The 13637-nt window shown below is 43.2% G+C and overlaps 1 protein-coding gene across 2 annotated transcripts in view; it reads right to left on the minus strand.

Moving 5' to 3' along the window:
- The window catches only part of SMG6 (SMG6 nonsense mediated mRNA decay factor), a 234829-nt gene that overhangs the window by 190699 nt on the left and 30493 nt on the right, over positions 1–13637 (minus strand). The gene's annotated exons all lie outside the window — the stretch shown is intronic.

Here is a 13637-nt window from a genome sequence, read left to right on the forward strand (position 1 = left end):
GTCCCAAGAGTAGCACGTTGTAGACTGGCATGGCCAGGTGAGTGATTCTGCAAGAGGGAGGCTAAAGAAATAGGCTGGGCCAAGTTGTAGACGTCCTTGTTAAAGAGTTTGATCTTAATCAAAGCCACTGAAGGGTTTTGAGCAGGGAAGTGACATGAGCAAACCTCCATTTTTAAAAGGGCATTCTGACAACTGTCTAGAAATTTTAGTTGTTTTTTTTTTTTTTGGTTGGCAGGGGGGAGTGTGGAGTAAAATGTTTACAGGCCAGGAGACCAGTTAAGAAGCTGCTGCAATCATCCATTGGCAATAGAGACAGAGAAAAGAGGGAAGACAAAGAAAACCATCATTCCACACTCAATCAATCATGATCCCTTGTCCCTAACTCCCAATGGTTCTAGTTCTAAGTAACTCAATTTACAGAGACCAGCAGTGGCCCAGAACCAAGCAGAAGTCTTTAAAATCACACAGAAGTCTTACTCAAACTAAGTGAAACACTGATTTCATTTTTAGAGATAATTTGGATATTCTTATCTTATTTTCTTTCAATAATATTTTTAAACAGCCTAGCATAGTGTCTGGTAATTAATACATATTCAGTAAGAGCCTGTTGAAGAATCTATTAAAATATATAGATTTGAGGGGCTTCCCTGGAGGCACAGTGGTTAAGAATCCGCCTGCCAATGCAGGGGACACAGGTTCGAGCCCTGGTCCGGGAAGATCCCACATGCCGCGGAGCAACTAAGCCCATGCGCCACAACTACTGGGCCTGCACTCTAGAGCCTACAAGCCACAGCTACTGAAGCCCGCGCGCCTAGAGCCTGTGCTCTGTAACAAGCGAAGCCACTACAACGAGAAGCCCATGCACTGCAATGAAGAGTAGCCCCCGCTCGCTACAACTAGAGAAAGCCCGCGTGCAGCAACAAAGACCCAATGCAGCCAAAAATACATTTTAAAAAATAAATAAAATATGTAGATTTGATAGTAGTAAGATAGATTATCCAGGTAATACACAGAAAAAACTCACAAGAAAAACAGTACAGTACTAATACTAATGCTGAAGGGAAATAGCACACTCACCACTATTTATGAGAATTTAAATATTTCTCTTTCTGGAGGATAATTTGGCAAAACCCAAAAGTATTCAAACAAAAAGAGAGTACTGCACTTCCCTGGTGGCGCAGTGGTTAAGAACCCGCCTGCCAATGCAGGCGACACAGGTTCAAGCCCTGGTCCAGGAAGATCCCCCATGCTCGTGCACCACAACTACTGAGTCTGTGCTCTAGGGCCCACGAGCCACAACTACTGAGCCCACATGCTGCAACTACTGAAGCCCATGTGCCTACAGCCTGTGCTCCGCAACAAGAGAAGCCACTGCAATGAGAGGCCTGCGCACCGCAACGAAGAGTAGCCCCCGCTCGCCGCAACTAGAGAAAGCCCGCGCGCAGCAATGAAGACCCGATGCAGACAAAAATAAATAAATAACAGTTTTAAAAAAGAAAAGAGAGTCCTCCCGCGAGGGAGAGGATGCGCGCGCAGCGCCTTCCGCCCAAGCGGAAGTTTTCGCAGGGCAACTGAGAAGGACACAGTTAAGATGGAGCTTCCAGCCCAGTGGGTCTGAGGACCAGACCGTGACCCCATAAAGCATGATCTCCTGTCCAGACTGTGGCAAAGGTGTTGAAGCAACTTTCAAATTCTGCCCCTACTGCAGAAAACCTTTGCCTACAGAGGAGCATGAGGGGTCCCAGACCTTTGTCAAGCCGTCTATGTCATCCTCCCAAGCTTGGACTCCTCCCCTGAAATCTACATTCATATATATCAGACTGCCTGCTTGACATCTACTTGATGTCCCATAAGTGTCTCCGCATGCCCAGAACTAAGCTCCTGATATGACTGCCACCCCCCACCTGCCCCTTCCACAGACTATCCCATCGAGGTAACAGCAGTTCAGCTTATTCAGTTTCTCAGACTATGGAGTCATCCTCAAGTCCTCTTTCTCTCCCACCCCATGACCGCAGCCCTCCAGCAGATCTCATCAGCTCTCCCTTTAAAAGTCAATGCCGAGGACTTCCCTGATGGCACAGTGGTCAAGAATCCACCTGCCAATGCAGGGGACACAGGTTCGATCCCTGGTCCGGGAAGATCCCACATGCCGCGGAGCAACTAAGCCCATGCGCCACAACTACTGAGCCTGCGCTCTAGAGCCCACGAGCCACAACTACTGAAGCCTGTGCACCTAGAGCCCGTGCTCCGCAACAAGAGAAGCCACCACAATGAGAAGCCCGTGCACCACAATGAAGAGTAGCCCCCACTCGCCTCAACTAGAGAAAGCCTGTGAGCAGCAACGAAGACCCAATGCAGCCATAAATAAATATATTTTAAATAAATAAATAAATAAATAAAAATAAAAAAGGAAAAGAAGAGAAAACAGAGTACTATCGGGATTTAAGGATTTTGATCCTGAGTAATAGCAGCTCCATCTGCTACATTCCAGCTCAAGAGACTGGACAAGAAGAGACCACAGCTAACATCAGAATACAAGCCGAAGTCCTTACAATGGCCGACAAGAGTCCTGCGTAATAATCATTCTCCACTCCTGCGGCTTCCTGATACTTGAATATGCTAAGCACATTCCCACTCAGGGCACGTGGGGGGGGCGATATTTTCTCTCTAGCCCAGTGGTTCCCAACGTTTACGATTCGTAGGAATTGCCTATGAATCTTTTAAAAATACGGATGCCTGACTTCTATCTCCAGATATTGATTTAATTGGCGTGGAGGTGAAACCTGGGCATCATGATTTTTAAAAGCTTCCCAGATGATAGTACTGTACCAAAGTTTGAGAACGACTGCTCTAATTTACACTGTTTTTATAGCACTTATCACCAATTTTTACACACACACCATGACAGGAAGGACTTTGTGGATTTCATTCACCACAGCCAGCAGACTCATAGAGGGTAACCTATAAATACTTGATGAACAAATAGCCTTTCTAGTCTGGTCTTTGGCTGCTCCTCCTGCCTCCACTCTTGCTGATACAGCCTACCCTTCAGCAACAAACAATTATTTGTGATGCCCTAAATTCACCATGTTCTTCCTGCTACTATGGCCAATCTCCGTCTAATGCCTTCTCATGCACTCCTTTTTATATCGAATAAAGCCCTTCTTTTCCTTGCTTAAGACGCTCTTCCCAACCCTCTACCTCCAGGCTGAGCTTGACACCTTATCCTCCAGACTCAGAGACTATTTCACATGCCTCTGTGATACCGGGTATCATGGTACATCTTTATTATATACACACATCTGTCTTTATATGAGCTCTGTCCATAAAATTTTTCCATGATGATGGAAATGTTCCTTATCTTCACTGACCAGTACAGTAGCCATCAGCCACAGGTGAGTAATGAGTGTTTGAAAGGTGGCTATGGTGACTGAGGAACTGAACTTTTAATTTTATTTCATTTTAATTAAATAGCCCCATATAGCTAGTGGCTACCACACCGGTCAGCACAGCTCTAGGCTGATGTCCTTTAGTGAATGATTCGTTTCTATATACCAGGACACAGGAATTATCAATAGTGAGGGACAGCTGACTGAAGAGATGGATGGATATGAGTTTGCTCCAAAGATTATAATACCCATACTTTTACAATTTCTGGCTTTGCCATATGATCGGAGCAAAAGACACATCCTGAAGCACAAATAAGGCTCAGCCAATGGGAGCAAAGGATTGGAAGAACCTATTCTACTCTTCTGCCCAGATATATAATCCACATAGTGTGGAAGTGTGGCCTCACACCTGATTTTAACTATTGGACTGCACCTTTCAGAAGCTTAGGGGCAGCTCCCAACTAAGGACAGGTTGAATTTACAGAGCTGGCTCTGTGCTTTAGGAGTTAAAAGTACCCCAACCTACTAAGACACAACTCAGACACCGAGAGCTCAAGGTTTCCCAGCTGAGCAAAACAAGTGTGTCATACTCAACCACCTTAGTAACAGTCAAAACTTCTCCAGCACCTTCTCTGTGTAAGGCACATTTCTAAGCACTTTATGACTATTAGCCCATTTAACCTCACAACAATCCTGTGAGGTAAGTACTACTATTATTTCTATGTTACAGATGAGAAAACTGAGCACAGAGAGGTTAAGTGACCAGCCCAAGTCTGGTTCCAGAGTCTGAGCTCTTAATCTTCCACCTTTAAAAGGGGCAACTTTTTTGGCAGAACCAAGAATCACACTGAGGATGTTTATAAAGGCCAAAAGCTAAAGCAACCCCAAGCAAAAACCCACCAATGGCTCCAGCTATCATTCACTGAAAGACCACTGGGCCAAACCAACCGAGAACTCTTGCAGATTAAGGGAAGTAGATACTTCCAGTCCAGATCATACCATGAAAGCTGGTGGAAGCACTTAACAACTGTACCCTAGGATAATGCCAGCCAGAAGAGAGAAGAAAGAAAAGTGGGAAAAGTGAATAAAAGCTTGTTCTCCATATCAATAAAATAGCAGTAATAAAACTAGTAAAATAAAAACCCTAATATTTTTCTAGATAAATCCACAATCTGCCTGTTTAATAAGGAAGTAGTTCTTCAAGAATCAAAGAATATATGTGCATTTACACACTATCATCAAGGGACTGTGCGTGGTCCAGAAAAAATATGAGAAAACATACCCTCCTGCCTACCCACCTACCACAATACAGGAAAACCCCTGAATATCTCAGGAAAGGGAGGAGTAAGAACTAATCTAAGAACCCAGAGAAGAACGAAGCTTCAGTTTAAGAAAGATGTGGTCACAAAGAAGGTTTCACAAACCACTCTGCTGTGGGCACCAAAAAGCAAATAACCAGCATTACAGGGCGCTCTGACAACCTCATGTGAGCTTCAGATTTAAGCAAGGCACCAAATAAGGGAAGGATTCTGGAGCATCAACTCCTAGGAAAAGTGTTTCAAGTTAAAAATGGTTATTCAGGTTTGGATGTGAACTTCTGTATCTGTTCTTTATCAACAGAGGCACCTCTACCTCACTGGCAGCTAGCAGTAGAAAGGGAAGAAAATGGTTGGAATAAAAATGGATTACACATAGACGACAACATGAGCTGACGCAGCCTGGCATTTACCTGGACACCACAGACAAGGCTATAAACATGCAACGCAGAACTTGTAGGATCCCACATCCCAGCTGGACCCAAGCATCGCCAAGGAGCAGGCTGGCCATGATGTCACTTTTCCCCCAACAGCCAGAGTTCAACATTAAGGCCAAAAACCACAGCACTTTTGGTGAGAGACTCAGTTTCACTGTGACTGGAGGAAGGCCTGCTTCCATCTAGTTTTCTGTCAGTCATATCCTTTTTGTGCTGGTTCCCAGACTCAAAATATCTAGTTCAAAAGGCATGGCAAACACCTTCAAATTCCTTGTCTTTGATCCAATTCTCCTCTCCATTTTCCTTATCCTCTCTCAACAATGAAAATCAATCTTAGGCACACCAGAAAGCAGGTAAATCATGAACATTAACTTCTTCCTAATTTATTTACAGTGCTTTATCCCTCTCACTGTTACTATGAAATGTATAGGGAAAATGTGAGTTTAGAGTTGAAAGAGAAGCACGAAAATGACGAGTCAAACACCAATTACGCCGGGACTTCCCTGGTGGCGCAGTGGTTAAGAATCCACCTGCCAATGCAGGGGACACGGGTTTGATCCCTGGTCCGGGAAGATCCCATATGCCATGGAGCAACTAAGCCTGTGCGCCACAACTACTGAGCCTGTGCTCTAGAGCCCCCGAGCCACACCTACTGAGCCCACGTGCCGCAACTACTGAAGTCCGCGCACCTTGAGCCCGTGCTCCGCAGCCAGAGAAGCCACTGCGATGAGAAGTCCGCACACCGCAACGAAGAGTAGCCCCCGCTCGCCACAACTAGAGAAAGCCCGCGTGCGGCAATGAAGACCCAACACAGCCAAAAACAAACAAGCAAACAAACAAATACATAAAAACTAATTACACTGGGTTACACAGTTTGCTTAGTTTGTGACAATTGATCAACCTGTATGGCTTTGATACATGCACTTTCCTGTATGTATATTATACTGTAATAAAGTTTTCTTCAAATTACCACAACCTCTGCTGCTGTTCCACAAAAAGCCTTTATTTCATGCCAGTATCCTTTGCCCTATATGTCCTAACCCCCGTCAAGAATCTAACTCTGAGGTGGTAAAAAATGAAGGTGACTGTGCTAAAAGGCTGTGGCTCCATCTAGGTGCAGAAAGCTATGCTGGTGTTAAATACCAGATCTACTGATGGTGTAAATTAGATCCTATTTTACAGATGTAGAAACAAGGAAAGAGACTGAGAAATGTGTTGGCAGAAATAAAAAGAAATTTAGGAATATGATCCAGAAGATCTGACTCCAAGTCTGCATCAGCCACAAGGGACAGCTTCTCAGGGGGCACCAAGGGCATCTACTAGTGTCTTATCCAACCTTTTGATATGTATCACTTCAAAGTATTTTAAAAGCCATACTGCTTTACAGATCTGTCCGGAAGTCTAAAAGAAAATATGCCAAAGAAATTCCTCGAAGAGAATGTCAACTGACTTACAAATAGTTTGCTTTACAAATTAGGGCCTAGCATCTCAGAGATTTGTGGCACAAGTCAGCTCAAAATCTCATTAGACAAAATAAGACTTCCGTATCTTTACCAAGAAACACCCCAGAAAAATGCAAATCCACAAAGGTATTATTCCAACTCCTCTTTTCCATATGCTTCAGTAGTTGCAGTCCTACTGTGCGTGTGAAGAGCAAGAACAGGACTTATTGCCAACAGTTACAACACAGTGCATAACTTATTCCCAAGCCAAGCCAGGCTTGGCTCAGAAAGCTTCCCAGAATGATGGAAGGCATGACTGTAGGATGACTCAACCTTTGCTAATGCATAAAATAAAGCAAAGAAGAACTATTTGAAGGATTCACTTCTAAGCTTGGGCCAAATCAAAAGCCCAGAAGTATCCACTTTGTGATGAATCTTCAGTTCCAGCTGACTGATTAGACAGCATTGGTGTGGACATCTGTACTGTGGCCTAAGATGTTCTAATGACAGACTCCTGGCTAGGAATCTCAGAAGCAACCACTCAGTTTCTAATCACACCATGTTTTAATCCATGCTGTTCCTTCTGCCAGAAAAGTCTGCTACCCACATCTCCCTAAAGAACTTCTTTCATCCTTCAAAATTAAGGACAGATCACCTTTCTAGGTAGCTTTCCCTGTTCATCATGAGTTAATTTCTTTCTCCTCTGTATTACCCCTATACAGTATACATATTTCTATTATAACATGTAACATTTCATTACAAGTATTTACTTACGTATCCATTTTTCTTACTACACTGTATCTTTGAAGGAAGGACCAATATCATTTACCTTTCTAGGTGCAGTGCCTAGAATAATGACCAGCATACAAAGCTATTCACTAAATATTTATGGAAATGACCTGCATGGGGACAGGAAAAACCCTGATCCCCTCAGAGATGACTAGCTGACCTGAGAAAGGGGTTTCACAGCTGGATAAGTAAGAGAAAAGAGAAAAATGTCCATATAAAACTGTGAAGCCAATTATTTAAGTCCACATATAAAGGTATATACTGTACTGCAAGACAGAATACAAAAAAGAAAGAGGAGCCATCAAGAAAAAGATTAGAGGTCAGGAGCAGTAAGGACACGACACAAAATGCATGCCAGAAATCCCTGACACTTACTAAAGCCAGTTACAAGTTCAGCTCTAACCTCTGGAACAATTAAAATAGAGAATTATTCTGAATAACAAATTCGTAAATGTGCATGAGGTTTAAAAAAACACACAAAAAAACCTCACACAGTACAACTATCTCTGATACTAAAAGCAAAAATTTCTCCTGTGGGTTTCCACAAAGAAGATACCAAGTAATGTAAACAGCAATGATTCCCTAGGCCTCTTTTATTATTTGTCTTAATATAGGCTGATGACCTTACACCAAAGTACAATTCAGTCAAAGCAATACTACCACGGACCAACATGTCACCTAGGTACATGTTCTAGGAATGAATGACATGGAAAGAGCAAAAGGAGGAGAGATGCCTAGTGATTCCCAGAGCAGACACTCAATAAATTTTGAATCGGTAGACAGAAGATAGACAACTGGAAAAATCACTGAAGCTCTTAATAATAAAAATGTGTGATAAATACATTTTACAGGGACTTGAGCATCAGAAAGCATCTCGATAGTATTTTAAGTTCCTTCTGGTCTAGGGAGTCTATATACTAATACTTGGGAAAATAAAACTGAGCAGTAACTTCAATATTAAATATTTATGAGTAAAGTGAAAGGCTTCCAGGAGGGGAATAACCTGAGTTTCCCCCTGGAGCCAAACAAAGGGTCTACCGACTGGGGTAAGATCACAAGCCAAGAAGACAACTATTTCATATTCTCTACCTTAGCCCAAACATCACACCCAAGACAGTGAAAACAGAGTAGACAGATGAAATCCCGGGACCTTAAAGAGTAGATAGGGATTGCAAATAACAGAACTACAGATACGTCTCCCCACGAGTATGGTCAGAAACTTAAAAAAACATAGGAAATTGGTGAGAAAGGTAACATGGGGAAAACAAAAAGGTCAGTGCAGTCTCTTACCCCACACAACAGACAATATGTTATATACAAAGTGAGCTGCTCCCACTCACTACTAGTAACGTCGCCTCACTACTCTGTCCGTTCCTATAGCAGCTGCAGATTGAACATGGATCCTGTGTAAGGGTCTCATTCTTATTTGGAAGGCTCTTCACAGACTAGGAGCTGGATCCTAAGGGACGATTTATAGTACACCCGCACATACATTCCAGTTGGCTGGAACTCAGCAGCTGATTGCTCCCTTGTCTAACTTGGTAAGGAGCCAAAGGAGGACTTTTCTCAGTCGACTCTCCCAGGCTGGAAAATTCTCTAACCCCAGAGTTCTGGCTTAAGTCTGGATATCAGGTTATTCAGGAGATGCCAAAACTACGTCTTTACATTGGCTTTGAACAAGTCTCTCAAGTACACCATACGGATTCCCACAGATCTCAAAATCATCTGGACATTAAGGCCAAAGATGGCCACTCTTCCTCTCACATAGAGAGGAACATGCTTTCCAAAGCATGGCCAACATCAAAACAAACCTTTCATAAATCATACATCAACCTGAACAAGTCTTGAAGGGTGAACAAGCAACAGACACACTCATTAAATGGCCTCCTTACAACCTTTTTATTCTACACTGAAAATTCTCCCTATTCCCCCAGTGACTGGAATTCTCTCTCACTGTGGTTGATCCCTATGCCATGAAGGGCCAAATTCTAGGTCTGTTTCTCTGACTGAGAGGAAATGAAGGAAGAAACCTTAACAAGGTGTTTTTTTAATCTCAGTAGGCTCTAAATCACTGGTTCTCAACCAAAACAGTTCCACCCCTCCCAGGGAGTCCTTGGAAAATCGTGGGGGCCAACTACTGGCATCTAGTGGACGGGGCCAGGAATGCTAAACATCCTATGGTGACAGGCCAGAAAAATGAACTGTGCCCCCAAAAGGCAATAACACCCTCATTAACAATCAATGTCCTAAAGGACCTCTGGGTTAACTGCCTTCACCCGCCCAGCTTCTGGGGCAGTGGTGGGCCAACTTTTTCTGTAAAGGGTCCGGCAGTAAATAGTTTAGGCCTTACAGGCCACATACGTCTCTCTGTCACACGTTCTTCTTTTTAAACAACTCCTTACATAAAAAGGTAATAAACGCTTCTTAGCTTGCAGGCCACTGGCAGTCTTGTATCTCCCCCTGTTCAGAGCACTACCTGACTCATTACAGTCCACTTATATTGAGAGATGCTGACTAAAATAAAATTCGATGCCGTGTGTTATAAACAACTCCAATAATGAACATTACAATTTTAAAGAATGCAACAAGAGCTTCAGAATTTAGTCTTAAAACCTAAGAACTGAGGCATGTATTTGACTTCTAATCAATTAAACAGTTCTCTCCTCCCCTCCCCTGTGCATTTCAGTAGCAAGTTTTCTTGTGAATGTTCGTTTTCAAACATGTTACTGAAAAGAGCACAGGGGCAGCCTTTCCCTCTCCCTTGAGGGTATGTAACTTCCTATTCACTGTGCGTGCCACTCAGAAAGTCTCTTTAGAATTACTACTCTTAACATTTTCTAAAATGTCTAAACCAAACCAAAGCCTGGAAAATCTGACTGGTATCTGGGTCCTGACTTTCCGGATGGTAACTAAAGGTCACGTGGGGTGGAAAGTGGCCTGTGGGTAACACAGAATACACACATGCACGCGAACAGGATATGTTGGTAATCCGGTTTCCTGAGACCTGGTGAGTTGTGAGAGTTCTCATCAACACTCTTGGGGAAGATGAAAAACCTTAAGCTGGGAAATACTGGATTTTAAGAAAGTATTCATTCTTAGAATTAGATTTCTGGTTGAAGCAGAATGGGAAGGTACACCTCCTCTTCCTCCACATTTTAGTTGTCTAAAAACATAAATAAAACAAACACAAAAAATAAATGAAGCGAGTATCTGACGAGGTTTCTTCACCGTGTGGAAGCTGGTGTTTGCAGCATGGCTTATATCACGTCTCAAGCCCAGAAAGACGAAGAGTGTGGTTTTGGTGTCTAACCAGCCTCAACTGCACCCTGGCACTCTGTTTCTTCCCCCTAGAGAACTCTGCTCTGCTAGAGGAAAGAAACCAACCTCACATCTTGAAACAAAACTGCTAGGATAAAAATAAAGCCCTGAAGTGGTTTGGTGACCGAGGTCATATGGGGCGTTAAGGGTTTGTAGTTAGGGCCAATGTACTTTGAGAAACTTCCACTCACTGCTAACCACAAAGAGACAAAGACAGACATCAGCCCGAGAGTCCAACAGTGATCCAGGCAGGTGGCCCCAGACCTTGTCTGTTAGAGGCTGTTCCTCACAGCAAACTCATAGGATCAATATCCAAAAAAACCCAGTCCCAGATCTGACTTTCTTTGAAAGTAATCTCACCAAGCTGTTTCTCATGGCCTGAGAAAAAGAGAGCCAATCTGTAGCCTCTTCCTGTAGAAAGAGGCTCTTATGAACTCCTGTCATCACATGCTGCCAAATCTCAGTTGACAGAAGAATACTTTCAAAGAGTTGCCAGGGTGGAGGAGAATGACACGGGGTACATATTGTAAGCTACTTTACAAAAGTAAAGGGCCACATCAGTGACATGAAGTTAATAAAATGCCCACAGCAACCCCGAAAAAATACATGGTACCCACCTCACAGATATAAAATCTCTGTATTCATGAGGCCAAAAAATTAAGCTAACTTTCTCTGCTTTGACGATATAATTATGGGGCAATGCAATAACTGAGTTATCATGGACAAAACATTTACCTATTAGCAGAGAGACTCAATTCTTCTCTATCATTGTAAATTAAGTCAATGCTTAGGCTACCCAGAGGAAATCAGGTCAAAAGCTATTTTGAGCTTCATAGTGGCACTAGCTCTGGAAGTGCCAACCTGAAGGATCATGATACAACTCTAGGAATTGGAACTCACTCTAATACAAGGCAAGACATCCTGCCTAAGGAAGCAGGCCTTCTAAAACCATGCTCTCATCTATAGTTATGTTCATGGGTGGGGGCAGGGGGGTGAGGGGAAGGTGGAGGCATTAGATGTGTATCACCCACACATCACAGCTTTCTTCTGCACGGTGGTGGCAGCAGTGGTAGCAGCAGCAGCAGCTGGAGTGCACAAATTATGCAAGGGGCACTGAAAAGCAAGACAAAGGATGGGTCTGAAGAAAATGCCACCTGCATACCACACTTTTAAAAAAAGCCTTCAAGCAAATATAATAAGTTGAGCATGTGAAAGCTCTGTGCTACGGCCACCTGACCTGGATTTCCCACAGTGAAGCTGTGCTCCTTTTTTGGCCCATGTTTACTTTGCTGGACTCTTGATTAAAGGCAAGAAAAAAATGTACTCATATACTATCCAGCCTTGTAGAGCCATGTATCAGAGTCGGAAAGAAAATCATCATCCTCGAAGGAAAAACCACCATGGAAACATGGACACAAGAGATTCAGGCAGGGACAGCACACAAAATCCAGGCAGATGATTCCCAAACCTTAGCAAATAAGGTTCTCACTCTGCCAGAGATTCCACATAACTATCAAAAAGCCTGGGGACAAGGAAAACTACATGAGACCAGAAAAGCTTATTCTAACCAACTGGTTTGGTGGGTGGCATTCAGACTTTACTAAAACACAGCCTGAAGCTTTTCAGTTCACACGCTTAGGCAGTATAACTTCTCACTTTTCACCAAGCTTGGCTGCAACAGGATGCTGAGGAAAGAGCTCTGTCCCAGAGCTCTGTAGGTAGGCCTCAATTCCCACAGGTACAAATTTCATTACGAAACAGAAGTGATACCTTCAGATTCCTTAGGCTCACTACTGGACAGCAGACAGAGTAACCCAGCCAGGTAGCAGGACATACTGCTAACTGATTTCTGGGTCAACAACAATGACAACGTCACGTGAATACCAGCAAAACACCTATGGCCCAATGATTAAGACGTTTCCCTGTGCCCAAAGTCAGGCCCGTTTGGGTGCTCTTGTCAATCTTAAACTGAATCTCTGAGAAACAACTTAGATGTCTCTTAAAAACCTGGATTGTAATAACTTACTTTGGTGACACTTTTAAAGCATGGATCACAAAATCAAATGCCTACAGAGGCAAGGTGCGTGATATAAGTAAGCAACATACAAGCAAGCATAGGAGAGGTAAAGGGGCTAGTGGCAAACTAAAAGGGGGTAGGTACTACTCAGCTCTGGCAAATTGTTGCCAGATCTTGATTTCTTTTGAGAATTAGCTGGCAACTGACTGTAATTTTAAAATAAAACAAACAAAAATCCACTATTTGTACCACTTGAACTCTGGTTAGTGAGCTAATCGGACACCTCCTAACGCAATAAAAAATGAGGCACACGGCCCCACCAATGAAGTACTCTTACCAAAAATGCTGAAAGTATCTAACCATGTGTTTAACTCTCATTTACAGTTATATGGGGAGAGAGAAACAGGTTAAATGATACCACAAGGAAAGAGAGGCAAATCCAGAATGCGGAAATTCCATAGGACAATTGACCTGCTTCTTCTTCTTTTTTTTTTTTTTTTTTTGACCTGCTTCTTTAACAAGCTAGTGACATGAAGAAAATTTTTAAAAGGGAAGGCAGAGGGCTTCCCTGGTGGCGCAGTGGTTGAGAATCTGCCTGCCAATGCAGGGGACACGGGTTCGAGCCCTGGTCTGGGAAGATCCCACATGCCGCGGAGCAACTGGGCCCGTGAGCCACAATTACTGAGGCTGCGCGTCTGGAGCCTGTGCTCCGCAACAAGAGAGGCCGCGATAATGAGAGGCCCGCGCACCGCGATGAAGAGTGGCCCCTGCTTGCCGCAACTAGAGAAAGCCCTTGCACAGAAACGAAGACCCAACACAGCCATAAATAAATAAATAAATTTAAAAAAAACCCAAAAAAAAAAAAGTTAAAAAAAAAAGACATTTAAAAAAAAAAAAAAAAAAAAAAAAGGGAAGGCAGAACCGGTCTT

The sequence above is a fragment of the Balaenoptera musculus genome, chromosome 20, assembly GCF_009873245.2.
Source record: "Balaenoptera musculus isolate JJ_BM4_2016_0621 chromosome 20, mBalMus1.pri.v3, whole genome shotgun sequence".
In the NCBI taxonomy this organism is placed as follows: domain Eukaryota; kingdom Metazoa; phylum Chordata; class Mammalia; order Artiodactyla; family Balaenopteridae; genus Balaenoptera; species Balaenoptera musculus.